Genomic DNA, 12,274 nt, shown 5'->3' with positions numbered 1-12,274 from the left:
GCTACCTTTGGAAAGACTAAACCAAGCCTCCTGGGATTCTCAGATCCCAGCAGAGGAAATGTTATGAATGTGGGCATGGCCCCCTCCACGTTTGCATTCTAACTTTCTGACTCACCATGGCAATCTTTCATTCTCACATGTTCTTACCTGGTCCTGAACTTTCAGCTCCCCAAACTCTGAGCTAACTAGATAGATTTTTCTTTATAAAGCACGAGGCTTTGGGCTGGGAAGGTGGCTCAGTGGTAAAGCACTTGCCTTGCATGCATGAGGCCCTGGGTTCGATTCCTCAGCACCACATAAGCAAAAAGAAAAAAAGCCAGAAGTGGCGCTGTGGCTCAAGTGGTAGAGCGCTAGCCTTGAGCTGAAGAGCTGAGGGACAGTGCCCAGGCCCAGAGTTCAGGCCCCACAACCGGACCCCCCACCCCCAAAAAAAGCACGAGGCTTTGTGTGCTTTTTGATAACAATGTGAAACAAATTCATGAACCTTTCTCAATAGCCCATATCCAATGACCAATCAATGCTAGAGAACAAAGGAAGGAAGGAAGGAAGGAAAGAAGGAAGGAAGGAAAGAAGGAAGGAAGGTAGGAAGGAAGGAAAGAGGAAAGGAGGGAGGGAGGGACACTAAGGGTGTAGCTCAGTGGTACAACACAAGGTAGTATTGCATGACAATGGGTCAGTGGGTTCTGTCCTTATCATATATAACCCACACATACACATACACATATACATACACATACACATACACAAGAGTGAGGGAGAGAGGAAATAATCAAAGAAACATGAAACTTTAGCAATTGAAGAATATGGGTAAAGAGCATATGGAAATTCTTCTATGGCTGTCTTGCCATAAGTTGGAGATTGTTTCCAAATTAAAAATAAAGAAGTAAATCAGCGAGGAGTGGTATCGCAAATACACTTGCAATTTCAATACTTAGGAAGCTAAGACAGGTGGATAATGATTTTGAGGCTAGCCTGGGCTATGAGTGAGACTTGTTAAAAGAGAAAGAGGAAAAAAGAAAACGAGAGGGAATGAGAGAGAATAAAAATGTTTTGTTTAAATTTTTTGGGGGGTCTGGTCGTGAGGCCTGAACTCTGGGCCTGGGCACTGTCCCTCAGCTCTTCAGCTCAAGGCTAGCACTCTACCACTTGAGCCACAGGGCTACCTCGACTTTTTTCTTTTTGCTTATGTGGTGCATGAGGAATCGAACCCAGGGCCTCAGGCATGCAAGGCAAGCGCTCTACCACTGAGCCACCTTCCCAGCCCTGTTTAAATTTTTATTGAAGAGGGATTCACAAACTTAAAATTAACCATTTCAAAGTGGATATTTCAGTGGCATGTAGTATTTTAACAATGTTAGCTTCCTCCATTTCTAGCTAGTTCCAAATTTATATAAGCCCTGAAGGAAACCTTACTAAGCAGTTCCATTCATTTTCTCACCTTCTCAAATCTGTGTCATAGAGACTGACACATACTTGTAGATTTGGTATTTCATATGTGTGTGTGTCGAGGGGGGCGCATGGGGCTTGAACTCAGGGCCTGGTCACTGCCTCTGAGTTCTTTTGCTCAAGGCTAGCACTCCACCACTTTGAGCCACTTCTTTGAGTGTCATTTATATTTTTTTGGTGGTTAATTGGAGATAAGAGTCACAGACTTTCCTGCCCAGGCTGGCTTCAAACCATGCTCCTCAGATCTCAGCCTCCTGAGTAGCAGGATTATAAGCGTGAGCCACTGGCAGTTAGCCTAGTACTACTATTTATAGCCAAAAATATTCCATTATATGGTTATACAAGTTTGTTTATCTATTCATGTGTTGATACATGTCCAATGGTTTCCATATTAGTTATTGGAATAATGCTACTATAAATATGAGTGTACATGTATTCGAATACATGAACTCATGGTGCTTGCTAATGTCTGTTGATAATCTAAGATATGTGTGTGTGTGTGTGTGTGTGTGTGTATTTACTCCTGAAATATACTCAAGCTTACATGTCTAGATACACAAGTAGAGATTGTCATGCTTAAGCTCAGTTGAACTGAGTTTCTCTCAAATTGCAAGAAGCCCTACTACTACAAACATTTTTAAATATATTTCAAATTGTGGTCTTTGGAATCTATGGGGGAAAAATCTTCTCATTTAGAATACCTTTTTGAAATAAGACCAAATAAAATTTTCTGAAGTTCAAAGCTCTTCTGTCCCCAAGGAAACTTGGAACGAATAAGAATTTGAAACATTTCTGAACTAGAAGAATGAGCTCAGCTAAGAGAGAACATTCCTGAACTGTGTCTACAGCCACAACGGGATAATCATAATACAGTCATGAACCAGAAGCTTTTTTGTGGGTGCCAGAATTAAAAGAAACAGCACTTTCATTTGAAATTATTTTAACTTTACCATTAGATCTTTTCTCAATCAGCAGGTAATCATTTTTTAGCAACTCATCTGAACAGAAGTCCCCAACTACTCATGCTGTTTTTTTATTTCTTCCTTCAGCATTTGCTTCCTGTCATCTATCTTTCATCTCCTGTGGTCATAGGAATTTTAATATTTTCTTTTCAAAAGCTTCTAGGAATTGCCTTTGGTTTACTTAGCAAAATCCTGCACCACACACACTTCTTCAAAAGACATTGCTTCTTCTTATTTCTGTTTGAAGAAAAACCAAGAAATAAGAGAATTTGTCTACTGACAACCAGTCTTTTACTCACACACACAAAAAGTCATGCTAGGCACTGGTGGCTATAATTCTAACTACTCAGGAGGCTGAGATCTGAGGATCACAATTCAAAGTCTGTGAGACTTTAATTTCACCAGAAAACCAGAAGTGGTGCTGTGGCTCAAAGTGGTAGAGAGCTAGCTTTGAGCAAAAATGGTCAGGTATAGTGCCCAGGCCCTAAAACTCAAAAAACAAAAAAAAAAAAAACAAAAAAATCTCATCACCTTAATTTCATTTAGTCTTACTTAGCTAGTTAGTAAGGAAACAAATTTAATATGATATCTCTTCAGCTTCCCTCCGTGTAACTGGTCCGTAATGGAATTTATATCCTTTTCTGTCTTTAATCTTTACAATCTTTTATTTTTTGTGGACCAGACAATTATTTCCTCCAGAAATGTGATGTTTGGGTTAAGACATTCTATTCAAATCTTAAACTGGGGTGAGTTTAGGAACTGTCAGTCATTTTGGGAACCAATTTTGTCTAGTTGGTCACTGAACATGATCTAACAGTAACAGGAGAGGAGCAGACAAGGAAGAAGGGGGAAAAGGGAACCAGAAAGAGAGAGATAAACAAGAGAGAGCAAAGCAGGGTGCCAGTGGCTCATGCTTGTAATCCTAGCTATTCAGGAGGCTGAGATTGCAGTTCAAAGCCAGCCCAGGCAAGAAAGTGAAGTTCTTATCTCCAATTAACCACCAGTAAACCAGAAGTGGCGCTGTTGCTCAAGTGGTAGAGCGCTCAAGTGGTAGAGTGCTCCCCTTGAGCTTAAGAGCTCAGGAACATCACCCAGGCCCAGAGTTCAAGCCCCACAACCGGAAGGAGGAGGAGGAAGAGGAGGAAGAGGAGGAAGAGATTCAAATTTCCCACCATATGAGTAGCATGTGACCTTGAATGGACTTACATAGGTTTCATGCCAGTCTTGGTGTCAGTCACATGATCATGGAGTTGAGGAATGTGATAGATTATGTTGACTGGACAAGATCACATGGTTCATCCCCAGAGTTAGAAATACAATTATAGCCTCTTTATCTACCTATGTCTTCAAGAAGAAATGTTGAACTATTGGTAAGAAAAGTGTATACTGAGAAGGGAACCAATGCTTACTTATCATCATTGTCTTCCAGTGTCACCAGACACCCTCATAACTGAAGCAGGATAGGTTAGGGAAAGAGCCAGGAATTAAGCATCAATATTTAAATCTTGAGAAAAACCTTTGGTGAAATGACTCATTTGATCACAGAAATGCTTTCAAAGGAAAAAATCACAGAAATCCATACAACAATGACTCATAGATAGATAGATACAAAATAACATATCTAGGTTTATGTCTCCAGGCCAAGCTGATAATATCAAATAATGTAACAGTGAAATGCTTCTTACTGGATGTTTAATAGAACACCCTGAACTATTTCCTTATCTTTTAGAATATGTCTTTCTTTTCCTTTTGCTTTGCTAGACAAATTTTGGTCAGTCTCTCATTATACCTTAAATCATGGTCTGACATTCTTTTCTGCATTGAAAAGACAAGGACTTATGAGGGTGAGGAGGAACCTCCTCAGACTCTCTCCAATGGACTGTATCTTAATATCCTCTTTTATTTAAACATCTGGTACTTAGAGCTAACGAGTATTGACTAAGATATCCCATTAGAATAGTGAAAAAATATCAGCGTGAAAGTCTCAGGGAGAAGTTGACACGGCAGGTGTGTATGCCTTGTACACACAGTTTATATAAAAGAACAGAAACAGTTCAAATTGCTGGTGACACTACCTACCATTCTGCTCACCATCTGAGATGGCAGATGGCAGCAGCTCTTCTCAGTGCAATCTTGGTTCAGCCAAGTCTTTGTTCTTGCCAACTATATGATTCTAGTTCACATTTCATATAGCAGCCTCTGTCACTGGTATTCAACAAAAGGAGCAGAAGTGGTTGGAGGAAGAGCTGGCCAAGCAGGCCTCACCAAGTATGTCATTCCTAATGCAGTGTGTTTCTGGAAAACCTCAAAGATAACTTTCCAGGAATGTTTTTTTTTTTTTCAAAAGGAATTTGAGGGTAGTTTTGTTGATAAGGTAAGATTCTATCAAATTTAGAGAGACAACTATCACCACCACTACCCCCAAGAAGCTAAGAAAGCTAATTAGTGGAATCATTACTATGTCCATGCATTAACAGTTTTTATGCATTGACTAATTGTTAATGTAAATATTTGCACATAGAGCTTGTAAGATAAGTATGATGTGATAAATGGCTATGTTTAGAGAAATAATCTTGAATGTTGTTTGGGGGCATTCATGGTGGTTTAGTGAACACAGAGAGGAGCTGTAACATCGAATACCCTTCTGCTGTAAATTATTTGTACAGTCTTGGGAAAGTTACATAATGTTTCTGAACCTCAGGTTTCACCACTGGTAAAATGGGAGGAAAAATGCTTATCCTACATGTTTTCAAAGTTATTTCACTATGTGGCCTGCGCTCTCTGAGGCAGCTTCTTGACATCTTTTAGGCCAGAATGAATGATAAACAGAAGGAAAAAATATTCAAATGGAAAAAATGTTCAGTGCCTCCAGAGATGTTCAGTGGATCGTTTATCCTGCCTATGTCCTCTTGGATGTTAACATAAAAGCAAATACAAAAGTACAGCCCTCTCTAGAATGATATAGCCAAAAAGATAGTAAATATGGTAAAACTTGCTTGTAGTGAATATGAATCTTAAAATGTTCACTCAACTACAATGACGTTTAGGATGTTCCAGGCAAAGCTCAGTTTAGGTTATGGAATCACTGTTTCTTTACAATCTGCTTTACAATTTAAAAATTTAAAAGGTATATCTTCTCCACATTAGTCTAATTCTGTCTTTGGGTAGTCATGTGACTCTCCCAAGAGTGTAATAGACACCAGGCATGCTGGCTCATGTCTGTATCCTAGTACTTCATATACTAAGGCAGGAAGATCGCAAGTGTGTGGCCAGCCTTGTCTTCAAGAAAAAAAAATCCAAATCCGCAAAATAATAACTTCTCCCTCTTAAGGAATTGTTCCTCCTCCATTTCCATCATGCCAAGGGACATGGCTATTATATATACTTCTACTGACTCCAGCACACAGCAGAAACAAGACTATTTAGCCTAAACCATTTGAAATTGCCCTAAAGGTAGGTATTTAACTCTATACACTATTATTTAATGTCTGAAGACTGTAGGAAATTAGATTACATGTACAGAACACAAAGAACTTAACTAAAAATTCAGTTTAAAGAGAAACTTTTGTTCCTAGAATGTCACAAAATTTTCTTGAGGAAAGCTGTGTTTTCAGTAGCTTCACATCCCACGTTGGTAAAATTACCTGCAAAAGTCATTAATGACGGATATCATTTGATGGTCTCAGGATGAAAAGGTGGGAAGGAACAGAAATATCCGCCAACTAACCTAAGAGGTGTCAGGATCCTAGGGAGCCTCAGGATCTCTGTGGCAGGAAATAAAACCAGGAAGTCACTTTCTCTCCATCTCTGGATTTATTAGCTCACTTCTGCATTTTCTGTATGTCTGCTCACTCTCTTGTTTCTTGCCTGACTACTAGCTTGTTAGCCAGTATGTCATTGTCAGCTCTACATGATGGCTTTTGCCTATTATGGATGTTAATTATTATGACAAAAATACTGAGATACCCAATGTAGAAGGGGCAAAGGTTTATTGTGGATCATAGCTTCAAAGGTTTCATTGCATAGTTTCTTGGGCTCACTGCTTTGGGGCTATGATGGCAAGGGAACATGTGGTAGAGGAGGCTGTTCACCTCTTGGAGGCTGGAAAGCAAAGAAATGAAAAAGTCTAAATATTCCCTTTAACAACCTCCTAAAGTTGACACCACCCTTCTAATAGTAACTTAGGTGAGCATGGCCTCTACTATATGGCCTTTAGAGGGCAATTTTTAAGATCTTAACCATAGTAATGAGCTTCTAATCTAGCACAGATACTTTGTAGATAGCCAATACAAACTAGTTTGCTTGGTAGGCAATAAAAATGAATTACTAACTATCATTGGTAGATAGTCAATAAATACTAATTCTTTTTCTCTCCTTCAAAGAAGGAGGGCTGGGCACTGTTGGCTCCCATTTGTAATCTTAGCTACCCAGGAAGCTGAGATCTGATGATCGCATTTCAAAGCCAGTGTAGGCAGGAAAGTCCATGAGACTCTTATCTCCAATTAACCATCCAAACACTGGCAGTGGATTTGTGGTTCAAGTGGTGGAGCTCTCATGGCCAACTCAACTACACTAGGCAGTTTGGGTTGGTAGGTTCACTGAAAGCCTGAAGAAAACATACAGAAGTGGTGGGTGAGATGTAAGGTTTACTGAAACTTACTAACAGGGATAATGCATTGCTTTGTTTGTTTAGTTAATTATTTGTGCTGGTGCTGGGAATTTAGCTGTAGGCCTGGAGGTCTCATTCAGCTTTTTCCTTTATAGCTGTTGCTCTGCCATGTGAGCCATGCCTCTAGTTCTGGCTTTTTGCTGGTTAAATTGGAGATGAAAGTCTCTCGATTTGACTGCTTGGGCTGTCATCCTCCTCGGGAGCTAGGATTATAGGTGTGAGCTATCAGCACCCATCTGCTTCGTGATTTTCCTATTTTTAGATGTATGATATACCAGTCTCCATTTGTACACTTGTCCCAGTCCAGTGATGTGCTGGAGCCAGCTCATAATGTTTGTGTGGGGGGGGGGGGGAGGGGGGATGGAGCAGTACTGGAACTCAGGGCCTCGTGCTCTTGCTTGGCTTTTTCATTCCTGGCTGTATCTACTTCTTTGCAAGTCAGTGACAACTGTTTATAGTTTGTTTTTTTGCCAGACCTAGGGCTTGAACTCAGGGCGTGGGTACTGTCCCTGAGCTTCTTTTGCTCAAGGCTAGCACTCTACCACTTGAGCCACAGTGCCACTTCTGGCTTTTTGTGTTTATGTGGTACTGAGGAATATAACCCAGGACTTCATGCATGCTAGACAAGCACTCTACCACTAAGCCACATTCCCAGCCCTGGTTGTAGTTTAAAATCAGCATGACAGAAGGAATTCCACCAGGGAAATTGTTGAGCACCACCAATCAGGACTTTTTTTTCTCCTGAATGGCTGTAATTGGATAACTTACCTGCACACACTGCCTAGGTTCCACAAGTGTTAGGAGCAGGCTCACTCCCAATGACTTGGCTCCATAGTGGCAGCTCACTGGAGCCCCTGGCCCTGTTTTCTCCCCAAAGCCCTCCAGCATTGGGGAGGTCACAGCCTCCTCTACTGCTGCTGATCTTTGCTGCACTGTCATTTTGCAGGTAATCTTTGCACTGCGCCATCCTCATTGAACACTCTGCGGTGATTTGCTTCCTGTGGGACCTTGACTATCGGTTAGAAATGGCTCTGTATGTTGGGATGTCATGTAGGAATAAGGACACCAACTCAAAAGGAACTCGGCAAGGCAAGGTTTATTTCTGCAGAAGAGTACGCCATTGACCAAAAAATCTGGCAAGTAAGCGCACGGAAAAGCCAGGCAGCTCCCTTTTTAGCCCTAAGTCAGCAGGCCCTTGCTGCTTTGCTCAGATTGCTTGAGCTCAGGTTCACAATCTGGAAAAGGATGTGGCTTCATCCACAAATGTAACTAAAACTCAAGGAACTTCTAATAGGATGGCTTGATTAAAGTGAAGCAGGAGAAGGATGTACTAAAATGTAATCAACAAGGCCAAACTACATGACCAAATCAAGAACTTTTCAGAAAGTCAATTCTCACAAAATTGACAGAAAGCAATCTCCTTTGCTTTGCTATGTTTTTCTCACACTAATACAAATTCAGCACTTACTCAACACTTTACCTGGAGATTTAATGAGCACCTCTGACTCCAGGGGAGCCTGGAGTCAGAGGTGCTCATTAAATCTCCAGGTAAAGTGTATCTACATCTGACAAAGCTATTTCATTTGCCATCTGACCTCCACCCACCCCTCCCTCCCCGTTTATTCATCTCTCCTTGCCAAACATGTAGAAGAATAGCATCCATCCTGTGGCTTCAGTACAAGAAGAAACGTCCAAAACAACTCTAAAAACCACCAGGGTATCCATTGCTTTGTTCTTTTAACCACCTTAGTGTCTATGCATCAATGTGACATTTGGGATTATTTTTAGAAGTTCAAAATATGTAAGAGAAACAAAATGTCATAAGCCATTGGCAGTCACTCAAATATTTGAGAAGTTAAACAACAGAAATCAGGCCAGATGCTGATAATTCACACCTGTAATCCTACTTAGGAGGCTAAGACCTGAAGATCATGATTCAGAGACTGCCTGGGCAACCAAGTCTGTGAGGCTCTTGTCTCCAATTATCCACCAGAAAGCTTGAAAATCCAAATCTGACTTAAGTGGTAGAGTGCTAACCTTAAACAAAAATAGCTCAAGGACAGTGCACAGGCCCTAAGTTCAAGGTTCAAACATGCACCAAAAAAAAATGAGAGAGTCGCAGACCTAATCATTTCTGTTTATCTCATCTCTGAGTTATTTTAGAAGTCAGTCCTTGTGGTGTTTTCAACCTATCTTAAGACTGTTGCCTGTTGCTATAGCAAAAAATACTTAAGGCTTATTTTTTATTTTTGTGCTGGTCCTGAGGCTTGAACTCAGGTCCTAGGCACTGAGCTGCCTGAGTAGCTACAATTGCAAGCATGAACCACTGGCATCCAGCTGGGTATTTTATCTTACGACAAAGTTTTATTTAGTTCAGTCTCAGAGGCCCACAGTCCAGGCTTGGGAAGCCCTCTATGTTAGTCTCAGATGAAGTTCTCATGGAAGAGTCAGCAGAAGAGTCAGAAGAATTACATGAAAAGACAAGAACATTGTGACACATACCTGCATTATTCTCTCATACTGGGTCCCCACTCATAAAGTCTGTCACTTCTCCATACTGCCACACAGACCAAGCTTCCAACATTTGGAGAACAAGTCACATGCAAACTACAGCACAACTGTAACCTTATACCTCTTCATGTCTGACTTAAACGTTTCATACTGATTCCTAATGATATTGATTTAGAACAACAGCATAGGGCTGCCACAGGTCTTGCTCACTGTGTAGATCACTGATCTATCTGCCTCAGTGCCTCAGCTCTGCTGTTTGTTCACTTTGTTTTTCCTGGATTTACCCGTTTTCTTGAGTACCTCTGGTCATACGGCTGTCCTGAGTTAGTACTGATGATTAAATACAGCTTTGGTGAGGTTTACTGAAGAGCAGGATATGACATTTCTATCTTTACCATTGTTTTTGCTTATCACCAATGCTTTTCTTGCTTTACACATATACACAAAAGGGCATTTTCAGTTGTTGACACTAAGAAAAAAGAAAGAAAGAAGAGAGGGAGGTGGGAGATGTTATTAATTTTCCTTTGCAACTTTATGTGGAAGCATATGACAATTTCTAAGAATCGTTGAAGTCAATACACTACTAAAATTTGTCTTCTATTGTCTTCCTTTCTTCCTCTATTGCCTGGAACTCGAATGTAGTAGCTACAGCTCTAGCAGCCATTTTGGTTCCTTAAAACAAAAGCAAGACTCCATCTCTAGAAGAAAGGAGGAAGAAAAACCAACCTGCACCATCTTTTAGTTTTTCCAATTGTAACTAAAATGTCCTTCCTAATTGTTAGTATAGTGTGATAATATGGACTTTTACTGATCACTTTAGCCTTTGCTCATTATAAAAACTTTTTGAAGCATACTTCAAAGGTACATTAACTTTTTGCTCCAAGATAAAATATATTGATAATTAAGATGGATTTTATTTTTTTTCTGGTATGTTTAATGTACAGAGAGGTTAGTTATGTAAGTCAGGTAATGAGTACATTTCCTTTTGAAGTGTCACCCCTTCCCTCACTCTCCCAGTTTTTCCCTCCTGTCCCCACCCACAAGTTGTATAGTTCAAGTGTCTAGTGGCACCACTGTTGCATTTGTTTACCCTTTGTTCCTCCATTCCTGGAGGAACAAAGACATCCCAAAGACAGATAAACAAATGAACAAGACAAAAAGAAAACATAAGAAAACCCCCTTGTTTCCATTTCCTGAAGTTCATTTTGATAAATATTTTTTTGTACAGTCAGATGCAGTCATTGTGCCTTTGTGCTCCTCCCCTAACAGTATTTTCCCTTGGTCTGTATGTGAGTGCCTAGAGTCCTATATAATTTATCCTGCCTCCAGGAATTTTAGATATAGATCCCACATGTGAGAAAACATGCACTGTTTCTCTGAGCTCCGATTTGTTCTAGGTCCATCCATTCCCCTGCAAACAACATATTATTCTTTCTAATGGTTGTGTAAAATTCCATTGTGTATAGATTGCACAAGTTTTGGGACCCACTCATCTAGTGTAGGGCATCTAGACTGTTTCCCTAACTTGGCTATTGTGGTTAGTGCAGCAATGAACATGGATGTGCAAGTGTCTTTATGATACCCTGGCTTGTGATGTCTGGGCATCTGCCCTGGAGTAGTATGGCTGGATTGTAGGGAAGATCCCATGCTCAGTTTTCCTGAGGATCCTCTGGACTGCTGTCCAAAATGCTTGTATTAATTTACATTCCCATTAACAGTGCAATAGGGTTAGTTCCCCCTCCCCCTCATCCCGACCAACACTTGTTCAAATGACTGTAATTTTTAAAAGTTGACAGAAACAACTTGTAAGGCCCATACAGGCATCTCTCCCAATTTTCCCTGACACAACAGAATCGGTCAGTCTATTTGTTTTGGCCCTGACTTACAGTGGAACAGTGAAGATTTTACCTCCTCATTTTGGCAAAACTTGGGTAATGTAGAACCTGCAGTTAAGGTTGGGCACAGACTCCCACTTTTACATTTTCTCATGTGCCTGATTCTTGCTTGCTTTTGGCAACTGCTCCTTTATAAACTTTTAGAGGAAGGTGATAATGTGAACCCAGAAATGCTGAAAATAGTTAATGACTCTAATGCCAGTAGTGCTTGTAGAACAAAGTGTCCCAGCTGCTTTTGAAGGAGCTGGTCTCATTTCTCTTGACTCAGGTCCACATCCAAAAATCTGGGAATCTTACAATATTGAGCATACTATTCTAATTATTTCAAGTTGCAAAGAGTCTGACCACAAAGTAAGAGAAGAAACTTCCTTTAAGAATGAGAAGCCAATCCCTGGTGGCTCATGCCTGTGATCCTAGCTACTAAGGAGGCTGAGATCTGATGATCTTATCTCCAATTAAACACCAAAAATCTAGAAGTGGAGATGTGGCTCAAGTGGTAAAGTCTTGAGCAAAAAAGCTAAGGAACAGTGCCCAGGAGCTCAGAATGAGTGTGTGAGAAGAAATTATCGGAAAAGAGGCACAAAATAGGACAGGGTAGATTATAGCCAGGCACCGCTGTTATTTTGTTATTGTATTAAGAGACGTAGATGGGACCATAAGTTGATAGGGGCTTAAACAGGACAGAATTTAACCTTTCTAACCCACAAGTTTTGAAAAAAGACAGCACATGGATGAAATGGTGGTTAAGCTCTACAAATCCCTCAGTGATCCAACTCCTTCCAATTTACTAC

The sequence above is a fragment of the Dipodomys ordii genome, unplaced genomic scaffold (genome assembly GCF_000151885.1).
Source record: "Dipodomys ordii isolate 6190 unplaced genomic scaffold, Dord_2.0 Scaffold13, whole genome shotgun sequence".
Taxonomy (NCBI): Eukaryota; Metazoa; Chordata; class Mammalia; order Rodentia; family Heteromyidae; genus Dipodomys; species Dipodomys ordii.
The sequence above is the reverse complement of the archived record's forward strand: the minus strand, read 5'-3'. Positions refer to the sequence as shown.